Genomic DNA, 15,018 nt, shown 5'->3' on the forward strand with positions numbered 1-15,018 from the left:
GCAACGAGACCGCTCACAGGGCGCGGGGGGGGATCCCTTGCCTGGGGGGGGGGGGGATGGCAGTCCTTTGCAGATGGCACCCTGCCAGGAGAAATCAGAGGGTGGGGACAATGTATTCCTATCACACTAACCTGCAATGTAGAGGGGGGGGGCTGATGACAGGGCATCTCCCACTATAGCGGGAGACCAGCCCACTTACTCACCCCTCTCTTCTGCCTGCCCCCGCTAACCCTCACTGCAGAACAAGTACTTGCTGTGCCAATCTGGGGGCTTTCCTAACATTTGGGAAGGCCTGGAGTACCCCCCCCTTCCCTCCTAACCCCCTAGGGAGCAGCACCTCTTTCCACAGACAGAGTGTGGCCAAGATGTGCTTCTGAGACTGAGATGTGAAAACCCCAGCAGAGCTCTTAAAAGGTTTATTAAAGGATTATGTTTAACAGAAGAGCAAAAAAGTGCTAACGGTTAGGCTAATAGTCTGCAGTTTCCAAGACAATGAGCAGTTGCCCTGAACTTTAGGTCCAGAAAATATCCCAGTGAGTTAACACAAGAAAGGGGAATTGGGCAAGAAATAACAATAAAATTATAATGCAACTACCTTGAACTGGTCCCTGGTTCACCTATATTATCTTGTTCCAGACCCTGCCACAAATGTTGTTCGTCTTTAAGGTCCTACTGGACTATGGCTCTTTTCTACTGCTACAGACAAACACGGCTACCCACCTTGATCTATCTCAGACCCTTCCTTGTTGAGGATTCACTTTCCTACCTGCTGTTAGCAGTCAGACCCCTCCTCGGGTAGAGGGGGAGTTTATAGCTTATAGAGGCAGAAACATCTCTCCATACCTCACCCCGATATCTTAGTGCAGGGCACTGCTTGGGCCAAAATGGACCGAGATGGATGCCAGCCAGGCATCAGTCTGGGAAAACAATTTCAAAACATGAGACAGGGCAGTGGGCTGGCTCCTACTCCTTCCTTGCCCTGAAGAAATGCATGACTTCAGAACAATGGGTTGTCCGGGGCCTATCAATTCACTCAGCAGAATCCCATCAACACCCCAGCCTCACTTCCCCTCACCTGTCCCCCCCTTGATTAAGTGGCAATTAATCAATATGTAAATCTCTTTACCTTCCCAATTACCCTTCCCATCATTACTTGTGGAGCCATCAAGCCTCTCACACCTATTTTGTCCACCGCTGGTAAAGCCGTTAAGTCATTGTTTTCTGGCAAGCATGTCATCCCCACCTTGCAGTACATTTTGCCTGACAACAATGGCTCCCTCTAAGCTGTGGAGTCTCCTTGTGATCAAAAATCCTACTTTGTGAGCTCCTGGCATTAAAGTTGTGAGCGAGCGATTTGGCTGCTGCATAAATCAGTTTGCTCTGGAGCCCTCCTTCCTGAGCTGAGACAAAAATGTGTGAGCTGAAGGCTAAAAAACTGTGAGCTAGTTCACACTAACTCAGCTTAGAGGGAACACTGTCGACGGGCTGCTACCCAGCAGTGTGTATGTGTGCATTCCTGGTACCAACTGCATACACCCCCCACTTTGTGGGCTCTCCTCTCTCACACACACATCTCCTGAAACACTGGCCATTTTGCTCTTCAACTTGCTGTTTCTACGGACCTCATCAGGATCGGTAATAATCACCCTTCCCTGAAAAACTTACCCCTTCCTCCCTACTTTTCTTAGCTCTTGTATGTGTCTTGTGTGTGTTTATTGTGTTCATTTAGGTTTTATTCTTTTTCTTTTTAATAGAAACTGTTCTTGTTGAACATCTGCTTGGTTTATTGGAGAGTTCTCTAAAAGGGGGAAAATTCTGGTATACATTGGTAGAGAATCCCAGTTACCTGCCTCTCGCTCTGTCTTCTTTGCTAATTCTCCCAACTAATTAGAAGACTGCCTATCTGGATAACACCACAGCCTCTACCTTGCTGAGCATCTCCAGGGAATGCACACTAAGCTCCGGGGAGTGACAGTTTCATACATTTTAAAGGCTCCTGCTGCCTTCTTCAGGTTTGGTCACTATTTTCCCTCCAGAAGGGGTAAGGACCAGTCGTGAGTGCTGAATTTTGCCTGGGAGATCCAGGCAGGAAGAGAAGGACTCTTCCCTCCCCCCCAAGCCCCGTTGCCCACCGTCACTGGTGGTGGGAGAATTTTTTTCAAGTGCAGCCTTGGGTTCTCGTTAGAAGTTCTTACTGGAAGTGACAAAGGGTAGCTCTAGGAATTGCCGGAAACTCTATGGTTTCAGCTCTTTGTCACTTCCAGTAAAAACTTCCAGTAAGTATATGAGAATAATTTTTTAAAAAAACATTTCTCCCACAACGTTGTGGCCCCCTTAACCCTCTTGCCACACTATCCAGTGACCCTACCATGGTGAGAAATTCTCCGTTTAGCACACGGTCTCCCATAAGGTGTCCAAATGCAAAAGAAATTTCCCAGAGGGCCAAGAGAGGCCAGAGGGGCCAGAGACTCTAGCAACACAAGGGAAACTGCCATGGATATGTGATCTCTGGGCCCCTGGTGCACGCTCTGCTGCTGTGGTCATCGGTGGAGCCAGGCGGCAGGCGGCTGGGCAGGTCCTGCTGGAGACACATGATGCTGCGTGTGCTTCCAGACCAGCCCACATAACACACACAATAAGAAGCCCACTTGCAGAATTTCTGGGAGAGAACAGCATTTAGTCCAAGAGAGAAACGCAACTCCTAAAAGGGGAAATAAGCCGGGCTGGAGCAGGTTGTTCAGTTAGAAACCACTTAGAAATTCATCACTGACTCCAGAAGGACAAATAAGGGGAAGGCAAATGACCCAAGGACTGCCCCGTGGTCGGTCAGCACTCTCTCCACAATGGCCATCAGCGCTGCCCCCACGGATGGGGCCGGAGAGGGCCGCAGGGATTTTGGCGGCGAAGCCATCTGGGCCGGCCAGCGACGGCTTGCCAAGACTGGTGCTTGACAGAGACTGGGGGGGGGGGAGCGCTTAATGCTGCTCTTTACCTTGATGCGAACAGTTTTAAATTAAAAATGAAACGGCAGATCACCTTCACGAGGCTTATGGTTATGGCACGCGGCACGCTGTGATCTACGGCGCTCATCCCTGGGTCTGAGTGGCAGCTCAATCAGGAGGGCGACAGAAGAAGAAGAAGAAGGGATGAGTTCGAGGCAGAGCTCGGCCACACTTTCCACGCTCTTGAGGGGAGTGGAGAGCAAACCGCTTGACTCCAGCAAATCAGAAGGGAAACACTTGGCCCTGGGCACAAAATCCCTCCTGGGCGGGGATTAGAGGGAGTCGTTTGCATTCCCCACACGCTGCCTTCCGCCAGGAGGGCCCAGGCTGACCCATCCCTGGGACGCCAGGAGGCCCTCCTTCCTTCGGTGGGTGCTGCGGAAGAAACGAGCCCCTAGAGGTTGGGAGCAAGACAGGCCTTCGCGAAGGGGGATTGGCACGTCGGCCGGAGCCAGCAAAGGCTGCTAAAGTCTTGGTGTGGTGGGAGTGTGGGCGTGTGGGCGTGTGGCTGCACAGGGGGAAGCTTGAAAAGGGCGCAGGGAGTAAAATGGCCCCTGCCCTCCCCTCAGGGGTAGAGTGGCAGTGGTTGGAGCCATAAAGGCGCTGTGTCCTAAATCCCTGCTGCTGCGGCCTCCGGAGGAGAGCGAGGGGAAGGTTTCTAGCCAGCCTTGGGGCTCAGAGGGGCTGCCTGCCCACGTGCACCCTGGGCTCATCTGCAGGGGGCTCTCAGACAGTGACTCAGAAGCTCTGGGAGGAGAGGTTCAGGGCCCATGCAGACATGGCCGTTCCCCCCTCTGTGTGCCGGCTACAAGTGGGCACATGTTATGTGAAGACAAAAGGGGAGGTTAACACAAGAACATAAGAGATGCCAATGTTGGATCAGGCCAAAGGCCCATCCAGTCCAACACTCTGTGTCACACAGTGGCCAAAGATACCAGGTGCCATCAGGAGGTCCACCAGTGGGGCCAGGAGAACACTAGGAGCCCTCCCACTGTTGGCCCCCCCCCCCAAGCACCAAGAAGACAGAGCATCCCTTGCCCCAGAGCCCCTATCTATACCTTGTGGCTAATAGCCACTGATGGCCCTCTGCTCCATATGCTTATCTAATTCCCTCTGGAAGCCGTCCATGCTTGTAGCCGCCACCACTTCCTGTGGCAGTGAATTCCAAGTGCTAATCACTCTTTGGGTGAAGAAGGACTTCCTCTTATCTGTTCTAACCCGACCGCTCAGCAGTTTCATGGAGTGCCCACGAGTTCTTGTATTGTGAGAAAGGGAGAAAAGTACCTCTTTCTCTACCTGCTCTTTCCCATGCATAATCTTATAACCCTCAATCATGTCTCCCCTCAGTCGTCGTTTCTCCAAGCTAAAGAGCCCCAAGAGCTTTAACCTTTCCTCATAGGGAAAGTGTTCCAACCCTTTTATCATTCGAGTTGCCCTTTTCTGCACTTTTTCCAAAGCTATAATATCCTTTTTAAGGTGTGGTGACCAGAATTTTGTTGTTATTCTTCACTGGGTCATTCTGAACACAAAGCTCTGAAGAAATCGGCAGCAAGATGCAGAGTGTCAGACTAGCATCTGGGAGGCCCACGTCCAAATCCCTGGATCCTCCGGGAAGCTTCTTGAGAGGCTGGGCCTTTGCGAACAGTACGAGGGGAGCCCTTTGGATACGATGGGTGCTTTGGATACTGGGCAGCCTGGAGGCCTGAAGGATCACCTGAATTGCTTCCGCCTCTTTCAGAAATAACTGGCAATCTCAGTAAGCAGCCGTGAGTCAAAGTTAGCTCTTGGCTGCAACCTTGAATCATTTGTGGGCATGAGGGGAAAGTTGTAATTCGGAGCTCTGAACTTTAGTGGTCTATATGTGGCTGAGAATGCTATTTTAGCTGTAGTTAACATTTTACCTGTTATTGACAATTATATAGGGTCTTTGGATTCCGATGGATACTTACTGGGTTTTTTGTGGTCCACTTAACACTACCGCATAAATTAACCGATGGCATTCTCTGTCCTTGACAGTAGTAATGGATGGTGAGAATGCTTGATTAATTTTAGGTGGTGTTTCATTGAAATTATCTGAAGAAGACTTTTCTAAACAGAATCTGCTGGCAAACTCTAGTTTTCCTGGACTTTTGTCATTTGGACTTCTGAAGGATTCGTATTAGACTTATTTATTGAATTGTTATGTTTTGGGTTTTGCTCACTATTTTCATGTGTATTTATATTTTATGGAGTAAATCAATGTGCTGTTATAGTAGCCGTGATTAATGGGTTTGTCATCTTTATCGTACATATTGCTGGAATACATTTATTAGTGGGTTTAAGATGGCTTCACTGTTTTTCTCTCTCTCTCCACCCATATGTTATATCTTTCTGTACTTTTGTCCAGAAAGTTTCCTCTATATTCCTGGCCATATCTGTTGCAAATCAATAAGAACCACTGGGGCTGGTTTGGAAGTCTTGTTGATTCTGCATAGTCTGTTCTGGAGTCAGTGAAGAAAAGAAGAAGAAGAAGAGAAGAGATTGGATTTCTACCCCGCCCTTCACTACCCAAAGGTGTCTCAGAGCGGCTTACAAACTCCTTTCCCTTCCTCTTTCGAGGACTGCCCATGAGAGAACAGCTCTTGTCAGAACTACGGCTTGCCCAAGGTCATCCAGCCAGGTGCAAGTGGAGGAGTGGGGACTCAAATCCAGTTCTCCCAGATTAGAGTCCACGCACTTGACTACTACACCAAACTGGCTCTCAAAAGGCTTTATTTCTTGACCAGACCAACAATCAAAAGCTGGGTGGCTCCTTTCAGCTGAACTTGGGGCGCTAACTCCAGCCGGGGAAACTGCTGGAGATTTGGGGATGGTGCCTGGAGAAGGCGGAATTTGAGGAGGGGAGGGAGTTCAGGAGATACATTGTGCTATCTTTGCTGGTGGCGACTGAGACGACACACGAGAAGCTGGAAACATGGTCCAAAATCAAGGTCAGTAACAAAGCCAAATGTCATATAGCCGGGAAGTCAAGTCAAGATTACAAGTTTCCAAGGACAAGGAGCGGCTGCTGCACACACGCAGGAGCAGGTCTGAGTGAGCAAAGTTGCTGCCGCATTGAACCAGGTGCACTGAGTGCTTTTGAGCAGGTCCTTCCTTCCCTGGGGTTGAGTCTGCAGTGGCTTACAGCTCTTCCCTCTGCCTCTGCAGGAGCTGGAGTCTGGCATGCCTTCTTCGCTCCTGCATAGTCAGCCTCTGGCATGCCCTACGTCTGGGGCACTCAGGAGAACTAGGCGGGGAGTCTGGCCTTGGGGTGTCTTCAACTGGGGGGTGCTGGGCCAGGCTCAGGGTTGGTCTCTCCTTCTGGCTGCACCTCCTGTGCAGCTGCTGGGGACTTCTCAGGTCCTGTTGAGGGTTCTTCTGGGCTGACTCCAGAGGAGTGTGGGTGGCTCCCTGCCTCTTCCTCATCTGAAGAGGAGTCAGCCTCAGCCGAACCAGGACCCGGGACAGACATATTGCCAAACAGTCCACACGCCAAAGCTGCCTCCACGGGACACGAGGTCTCTCTGCAGTCCAGGGATCTGCAGCAATTCTGGGTGAACTCCAGGCCCCACCTGGCAGTTGGCAACCCCCCGGGGATAGGTCCTATTTCGATGAGGCAGACCTAGCCGCCAGCCACCTTGGCTTATCCGTACACTTTCCAGCCTGGCTTCTGGCTGGAGTTCAGGACTGAGACAGCTCCAGTTGCTCTGGCTGACGATCTCTGGTTACGACTGAACGCAGGTGAGATGGCACTTCTGAGCCGGTTAGATCTGTCTGCTACCTTCGCCACAGCAGACCCCTTGGTCCTGGCCAACCGCCTGGCCTCCCTAGGGTCGAGGGGCGTGACCCTGAGCTGGCTCTCCTCATTCCTCCAGGGTTGGCCCCAGAGGGTCATCATGGGTGGAGAGAGGCCATCACCGTGGAAAGAGGTCATCATCCACAAGTGGGTCCTGACCCGTGGAGTTCTACAGGGACCGATCTTCCCCACCAATGTTATTTAACATCTGTATATGTCCTCTGGCGGAGATTGTTAGGAGGTTTGGAGTGGGGCACCATCAAGATGCAGGGGACACCCAGCTCTGCCTCTTATCGAAGGAGCAACCTGTAGCCAGAATCCCGGTCTTGGCCTCCTGCCCGGCCGCAGGGGTGGAATGGCCAGGAGAGAGTCGGTTGGAGCTGAATCCATCCGTGACAGAGACTATGTGGCTGGGGGAGCCTCCCGGACCACGGGGGTGGCCACTTCTACCAACCCTTGGCGGGGTCCATCTTTCTACAGTCGACTCAGCCAGGAATTTGGGAGTGTGGCTCGAGTCTTTGCTCTCCAGGGACAGATACGTGTCCTAGATGACAAAGACGGCATTTTACCATCCACACCTGGCCCGCCGACTGGCTCCCTGTCTGTCTCAGGAGGGCCTTAGCACGGTCATTCACTGAACAGCCACCTCAAAACTGGACGACTGTGATGCTCCCCGTATGCAGCTACCTTGGAAGCAGCAAGGGGCCCAGAACACAGCTGCCGGATGGCTGCCAGGACTCTCCTGGTCAGCCCCTATAACACCTATCCCACAGCAGCTGCATATGGGCTCCCAGTTCGTTTCCAGTGTCAATTCAAAGTGTGGGTACTTACCCTTAAAGCCCTAAACGTCCTGGGACCTTCACACTTTTGGGACCACCTCTCCCGGCATGGTCCTCCCCGTCTTCTCCGATCTTCATAACGTCTATTGGAGGCCCCTGGTCCACAAATGGCCTGCCTTGTGCTAGTTTGGCAGGAGCTGGAATTAGAGACGGGAGCTCTCTCCGTCATGCGGCACACTCGGGTCTCGAACTGCTGAACTACCGACCTTCCACAGCCTGCAGTTCAGTGTCTTAACCACTTGAGCCACCTAGCATACCTTTTAACCCCATTGCAACCCAATTCTCCCCTCCCACCGCATAATGACCTAATGGCATTATTATGTGCAGCAGCCAGATTTGTTTTACACACGACTTACCATTTCTGACTGGATAAATAAATGGTGTGGATTTTGTATCATGGCTCTGAGCCAGGAGAAGAGAAGTCACAGCCTACAGCTGAAACCGAGCCAACACCTTGTAACTCTGAAGCAGTAAACTAGGCTTCAGAAACCACTCCCAGCCCACCTAGCTCACCCACACCCCTGCAGCACCGACACTGTAAGAGGCGAGCTAAGTTGCAGGAAAGGAGGAGGAGTGCAAGACTCATGGCCCATCATCAGCTGTCAACTGATGAGACGGATGAGTAGCTTCAGGATGACTGCCAAGGAATTGCCTGGGAGTGTAGCTTGTTAAGACTTGGCTATAAAGTCAGCCGGGAGAAACAGTTTCATGGATGCAACAAGTATACATTGCTACTGAACCACTGACCTTGCTGTTACTGGACTGCTGGAGCCTTGTCCCTTGGACTGGACCTGACTATTCTGGGACCCCTGACCCTTGAATGGACTTTGCATACCTGCTCTCTGGAACCCCCAACTTCTGGACTGGACCCTGGTTCCTCTCTGCACCCTGGCCCATGACCTGACCTGCTGATCCCCGGCCCCTGCTTCTTGGGAGGGCTGCACCAGTACAAGGCAGTAGGGAGGGCCCAGATCCACAGGCTGCTGTCAGCTGGTGCAGATGCAAGAAATTATCCCGTTACCTTCCTTGAATCTCTAGGGGAAAAGCAGGATATTAATATTTTAATCAGTCAAACAAACAAAGAGCAAGCCATCATCTATGGGCTCTATCAAGCATACCTTGCTTGGGAGGAACTGAAACACATGAGCAGGTGGAACCCCCTTCTACTCAGCCAGCCCCTTGGTCCATCCAGGTCAGTCTTGCCTCCTTTGACTGGCAGTGGCTCTCCAGGGTCTCTCTCTGGTGGAGGAAGGTCTTTCACATCACCTGATACTCAAACCTTTGAATTGGATATGCCACGGATTGGATGTGGGACCTTTCACATGCAAAGCAAATGCTCCTTCACTGAGCCACAGCAGCACACCAAATGATACATAATTGTCTACCATTATGCCCACCCCGATGGCCATTATGCCCTCCAAAGACAAAGCTCTATCCTGGTTTGGGGAAAACCCAGCTGAGCCCATAGGAGAAGGCCCTACAACTCTGCTCAGAATTCAGGCCTAGCACATATCACTGGCTTCTCAGAAAAAGGTCAGATAATCATAATTTTTAACACAAAAGAAACAATATCTAATTATCTAATTCACTGCCACAGAAGATGGCGGCAGCTCCAAGCATGGACAGCTTCAAGAGGAATTGGATAAGCATCTGGAGCAGAGGTCCATCAGTGGCCCCTATTAGCCACAAGGTACAGATAGGAACTCTCAGGCTGGGGCAGGTGATGCTCTGTATCCTTGGTGTGGGGGGGAGGTCAACAGTGGGAGGGGCGTCTAGTGTCCTGGCCCCACTGCTGGACCTCCTGATGGTCCCTGGTATTTTTGGCCACTGTGTGACAGAGTGTTGGACTGGATAAGCCATTGGCCTTATCCAATATTGGCTTCTCTTATGTTCTTATGGAGCAGAGGTCCATCAGTGGCCCCTATTAGCCACAAGGTCTAGATAAGAACTCTCGGTCTGGGGCAAGGGATGCTCTGTATCCTTGGTGCGGGTGAGGGGTCAACAGTGGGAGGGTTTCTGGTGTCCTGGCCCCACTGCTGAACCTCCTGATGGCACCTGGTATTTCTGGCCACTGGGTGACAGACTAAATGGGCCACTGGCCTGATCCAACATTGGCTTCTCTTATGTTCTTAATAAGGCATGCCAGTTTAAATACCAGAAGTCTGAAACATCCCTGGAAAAGGGAGGTATTAAAGATGCAATCCAAGCAGGGCATGGATCTAGGTAGTTGTGACTCTCTTTGGGCCTGCAATCCTCAGGCTTCTTGCTTCTTCCCTCCCTTACTTCCTGCCAACCCCATAGCTGGACTCTTAAACCTTTTCTCTATCCGCCCAGCAGTGTAATTTCCTAGTGGAGCGAGGAGAGGAAAATGGGATGTATTTGTTTTATTGTGCTCAAGTGGTTGTAACTTATATTGAAGGATGGTATTCAAATGTAGTGAATAAATCAATATGTGATCTGGCGTGTAGGAAAAAGGGGCCGGGTGGGAATCTAACAGGTGCCTCTTTCCCAGTCGTTTCCCCCTCAGGATCTTCACGTCTGAGGGAGGGAGGGAGGGAGGGAGAGAGGGAGGTGGCCGCCTGGGACTCTCGGAAGCTCGAAGGCCCTTAAGCTCTTGGCTGGCCTCTAACCCTTCCCCAGAGTCCAGTTTCTGCAGCCCTGAGTGGGGGAGGGGGCAAGGATTTTTAAAACAGGGGGGAGGGATTTGCTCATGTAGATACAGAAGGGGGGGGGAGTTTGGGAACTTGGACCAGTGGGGAGGGAGGGGAGATCCGCTGAGCCCTTGCCCCTCTCCTCTTCCAGGAAGTTGGAAATGTATGGAGCTCGCCAGGGGGACACAAGCGAAAGGGCAGGAGTAGCCGAAGGGCCAGAGGCTCCTTGCCCACAACCCTCAGTCAGCTTTATCGGCTTTAAGGAACATCCTCTGAGAGCCCAGTCTGATGCTAGCAGTGAACAGCCCAGCAGAAAGGGGGTGGGATACAGGTACACCCTGATGCCTCCCTCAAAGGCAGAGGGGTTGGCTGACACAGCAAGAACTCAGGTCCATTTCCAGGAGGCCATTCATAAGAACATGAGACCATAAGAACATCAGAGAAGCCAATGTTGGATCGGGCCAGTGGCCCATCCAGTCCCACACTCTGTGTCACACAGTGGCCAGAAATACCAGGTGCCCTCAGGAGGTCCAGCAGTGGGGCCAGGACACTAGAAGCCCCCCCACACTGTTGCCCCCCCCCCAAAAGCAAAGCCAGGCTTACAAACCTTTCCATTTCAGGGAAGAGTTTTGGACCCATTTTCTCAACTGGAAATTTTGACCAAGAAAGAGAAGCTTTTGCGAAAGAGAAAGCTGCAGAAACAGACAGCTCCCCTCGGCCATAAGCCAGACCCCAAAGACTGGGGGCTGCTGGCTTGAGAAACACCAGGAAGAAGCACCAGGGCCATGGGGGGAGGGGAGGGGAGGGGAGAAGGAGAGGACCGGCTGGAGCTTTGTGGTCTGACCGATTCAGGGGTCAGTTGCAGGAGGGGGGGGCACCCACAATTCAGCGAGGCTAGGATGCAGATGCTGCAGCACTGCCTCTACCACTGGAGCCCCCATCAACAAATATTTCCCACATGGGGAATCTCAGTATTGCTAAGAGCGGGTACTTCTTAGCTGAACGTCCCTGTCCTTGCTGGAAGCCATATATATATAATTCTAATGTCAGGAGCCTGAGATCTCCTCCCACAGTTTCATACGGCAAGTTGCCTGGAAAAAGAAGTACCCACTCTTAGCAATACTGAAAGGGGGTGGGATACAGGTACATATATATCACACACACGCTCCTCCTTCTTGGTCTCACCCCAAAGCAGAAAGTGGCTTCCAGCAAGGACAGGGACTATGACCTAACGGGCATCACTGAAGCATAGTGGGATGACACTCACAGCTGGAATATTGGGATTGGGGGGTACAATTTATATAAAAGGGAGAGAAAAATAAGGAAGGGCAGAGGAGGTATACATGAATCTGAGCATGGAAGTCCAGATGAGAGTCTCTGGAATAAGAAATAACACCGATATCACGGTGGGGGTCTGCTATAGGCCACCAAGCCAGGCAGAGGACTTGGATGAGACACTCCTAGAACAGATTACAAACTTCTCAAAGAGACAGGGCACAGTGGTCATGGGAGATTTGTCAAATGATTTATTTCAATTACCCAGATAGCTGTTGGAAGTCCAACTCTGCTAAAAATGAAAGGTCCAATAAATTCCTGACTTGTCTTGCTGACAACTTTATTTTTCAGAAAGCGGAGTGGGAAACGAGGGGATCTGCTGTCTTGGACTTGATTCTCACCGACAGGGAAGAGCTGGGTGACGAGGCGAAAGCAGTGGGGCACCCTGGGTAGTAGCAGTGACCATGTGATTTTGGGATTTACTGTCTCGGGGAAGGGGAAAGCTGTACCTAGTACCAGACATATAGGTTGGACTTCAGGAAGGCAAATTTTGACAAACTTAAAGTTATGCTGGGTAGGATCCCATGGTCAGAAATACTTAAGGAGAAGGGAGCATAGGGGGGGGGGTTCTTAAAAGCGAAATACTGAAGGCACAGTCAGAAACGATCCCTATGAGAAGGAAAAATGGGAGGAGCCTAAAGAAGCCAAGGTGCTTTCTGAAGATCTGAGAAATTAAAAAAGACTCATTCAGAAAGTGGAAGGCCTTATAACCAAGGACAAATATAAGCAAATAGCCAGTACTTCTAGAGAGAGAATTAGGAAAGCTAAAGCTCAGTATGAGCTCAGGCTAACAAAAAAAAGGTTCTTTTCTTATGTTCAAAGCAAGAAAAAGAGCAAGGACATGGTAGACCCACTGTGAGGACAGGAAAGTGAAATTGCAACAGGTGATGGAGAGAGGGGCAGAACTGCTCAATTCCTACTTTTTCTCAGTTTTCTCTTGTGAGGGAAATGGTGCTCAATATAGCAAAAACAGAACACTTGATTAGAGAAGGGAGTTGCGACCTGTGATCGGCATAGGGGCAGTACACGAACACCTAGTTTATTTAAATGAAACTAAGTCCTCGGGGCCAGATGAACTGCATCTAAGAGTACTAAAAGAACTCAAAGATGTAATTTCTGAACCTCTGTCCATTATTTTTGAGAATTCTTGAAGAACAAGTGAGGTGCCAGATGACTGAAGGAGGACAAATGTTGTCCCCATCTTCAGGGAGGGGGAAAAGGAGGATCCGGGTGACTACCGACCCATCATCTTGACATCTATACCTGGAAAAGTTTTAGAACAAATCATCAAACAGTCAGTTCTTGAGGCCTTAGAAAGGATGGCTGTGATGACTAAGAGCCAGTATGGGTTCAGGAATGTTCAAACTATCACACAATTGCACTCATATCACATGCTAGCAAGGTCATGCTCAAGATCCTACAAGCTAGGCTTCAACAGTACGTGGATAGAGAACTGCCAGAAGTACAAGCTGGGTTTTGAAGAGGCAGAGGAACTAGAGATCAAATTGCCAACATTCGGGACTTCCGGTATGGCGTTTCGACGGTCGGGGGGAGCGAGATGCGCTCCGTCCCCGACCGATCTGTTTTTGCTTCATTTGAGCCCCCCGAGATTCGGGGGAGCTCGACCAGCCTCCCGATGGTGGGGGCTGGAGCAGGGGGCGTTCTTTCAACCCTTTCCCGCAACTGGCAGGGCGGGGGAGGTGCCCGGAAAAGCTCCGAAGCTGAGGCGAGTAACAGAGAGCATGGCGGCCATGTTCGCGAGAAACGACCATCCGCTCGTTTTTAACTTATAAATGTGGATTATAACCAGCAGCAACGAAGAAAAATTCAGCAACAAGTGTCTTTGTGTGGAGAGGATCCCCAGATTGGACTGGCTTAATCGTAAAAAAAAAAAGCGGCCAGAAAACGTTCAGCTAAGTATTAACATATTCTTGTATTGGTTTTCTGAGGGGAAAGAAATTTTCTGGGATGAGACCCTTGAGACTGGAACTGTGAAATATAAATAGAGGGTAGAAAAGATGGATGAGGGACAAATGGAATTGATTGGAGAAATGTTTGAACAGTTTCTAAAGGCGATGGTAGAAGGAATTCAGGAAGGCATTAAAGAGGGATTTAAAATGACATATGCAAATTGGTATGGACCCTCTATGCCTCTGGAGCACACTGAAACTGCGGAAGAAAATAGCCTGAAACAGGAGAACAAGGAACAGATAATGGAGTTTGAGATGGGAACTGAAAAGATGGAATTATCAGACACAGCGGAGCGAAAACGAGACGAGGATTTAAATAATGGAAATGACTCGAGAAAAGGAAAGACGAAAGGAGAAAGGAAAAGGAGTAAAGTGAAAAGAAAGCGGAAAAAGAAGAGAACTTTATGTAAGAGGCAAAAGATCAGGAAGACAGGAAATCAAGAGACGTTAAAAAACATAGAAGGGAGATCGGAAAAAAATTACCACTGGTGTAAAGGGAGAGAACATGTGGATAAGTTACAGTGGCTAGAGACATTACTGATATATAGAAGGCAATACAAAATAAATGGTATAATACATTGATGTTTATGGAGATTGAGAACATGGGATATGGATGCTTAGACATATATATGGGATATTGATACTTATGAAGATTAGGAATATAAATATTGAACGTAGGACATGTGTACTGTACCAGGGGAAAATTAACTTTTAAATGTTAAGATCTAGAGACATCTGGAATTAAATGATAAGAATGATTGACAGATATTTAAATGAAGTAATTTATATATACCAGTCAAGATTCTGTTTTGTTTGTTTGTTTGTTTTTTTATGCTGATCTTCTGAATGAATTAATTTTTGTGGAAATATTTTGTGATTGGAAAAATGAAAGCAACTAGACCCGTGATAGAAAATGTTTTAATTTATCTACAAGTGTTTATATTTTTTTTATAAACTATATATTATACTTTGATTGATAAAATGAAATAGAGCATGCTTGAATATGCCTGGGAGGATTGTTTAAGAAATGATTTGGAAGGTATGAAATATGGTAAGGAATATATACGAAAAAATATATATATGAATATATTTACAAAAAGGCACTGATAGTTTGTTAATCATGTAGGATGGCGTTAAAAGAATGGAGTAAATTAAGCAAGATAGATTTATAATAATTATTAGAAAATTGGAAATAATGATTAAGAGTTAGTGGTCTGTCCCGAGAAAAGAAGGAAAGAGTACCATAAATAATGTAATTATTGGATGCTGAAAGTAAAGAAATGTACTTGTTAGGTGAATAGGATGCTGTCTGGAAGAAATTATGTATAATGAGTTAGATGTGTGGTGGTTTTGGTGGTTGGTATATTTGTGTTTAAAAAACCCAATAAAAATATATATTAAAAAAAA

This window comes from Gekko japonicus, unplaced genomic scaffold, assembly GCF_001447785.1.
Source record: "Gekko japonicus isolate JY-2015 unplaced genomic scaffold, Gekko_japonicus_V1.1 scaffold557, whole genome shotgun sequence".
NCBI lineage: Eukaryota > Metazoa > Chordata > Lepidosauria > Squamata > Gekkonidae > Gekko > Gekko japonicus.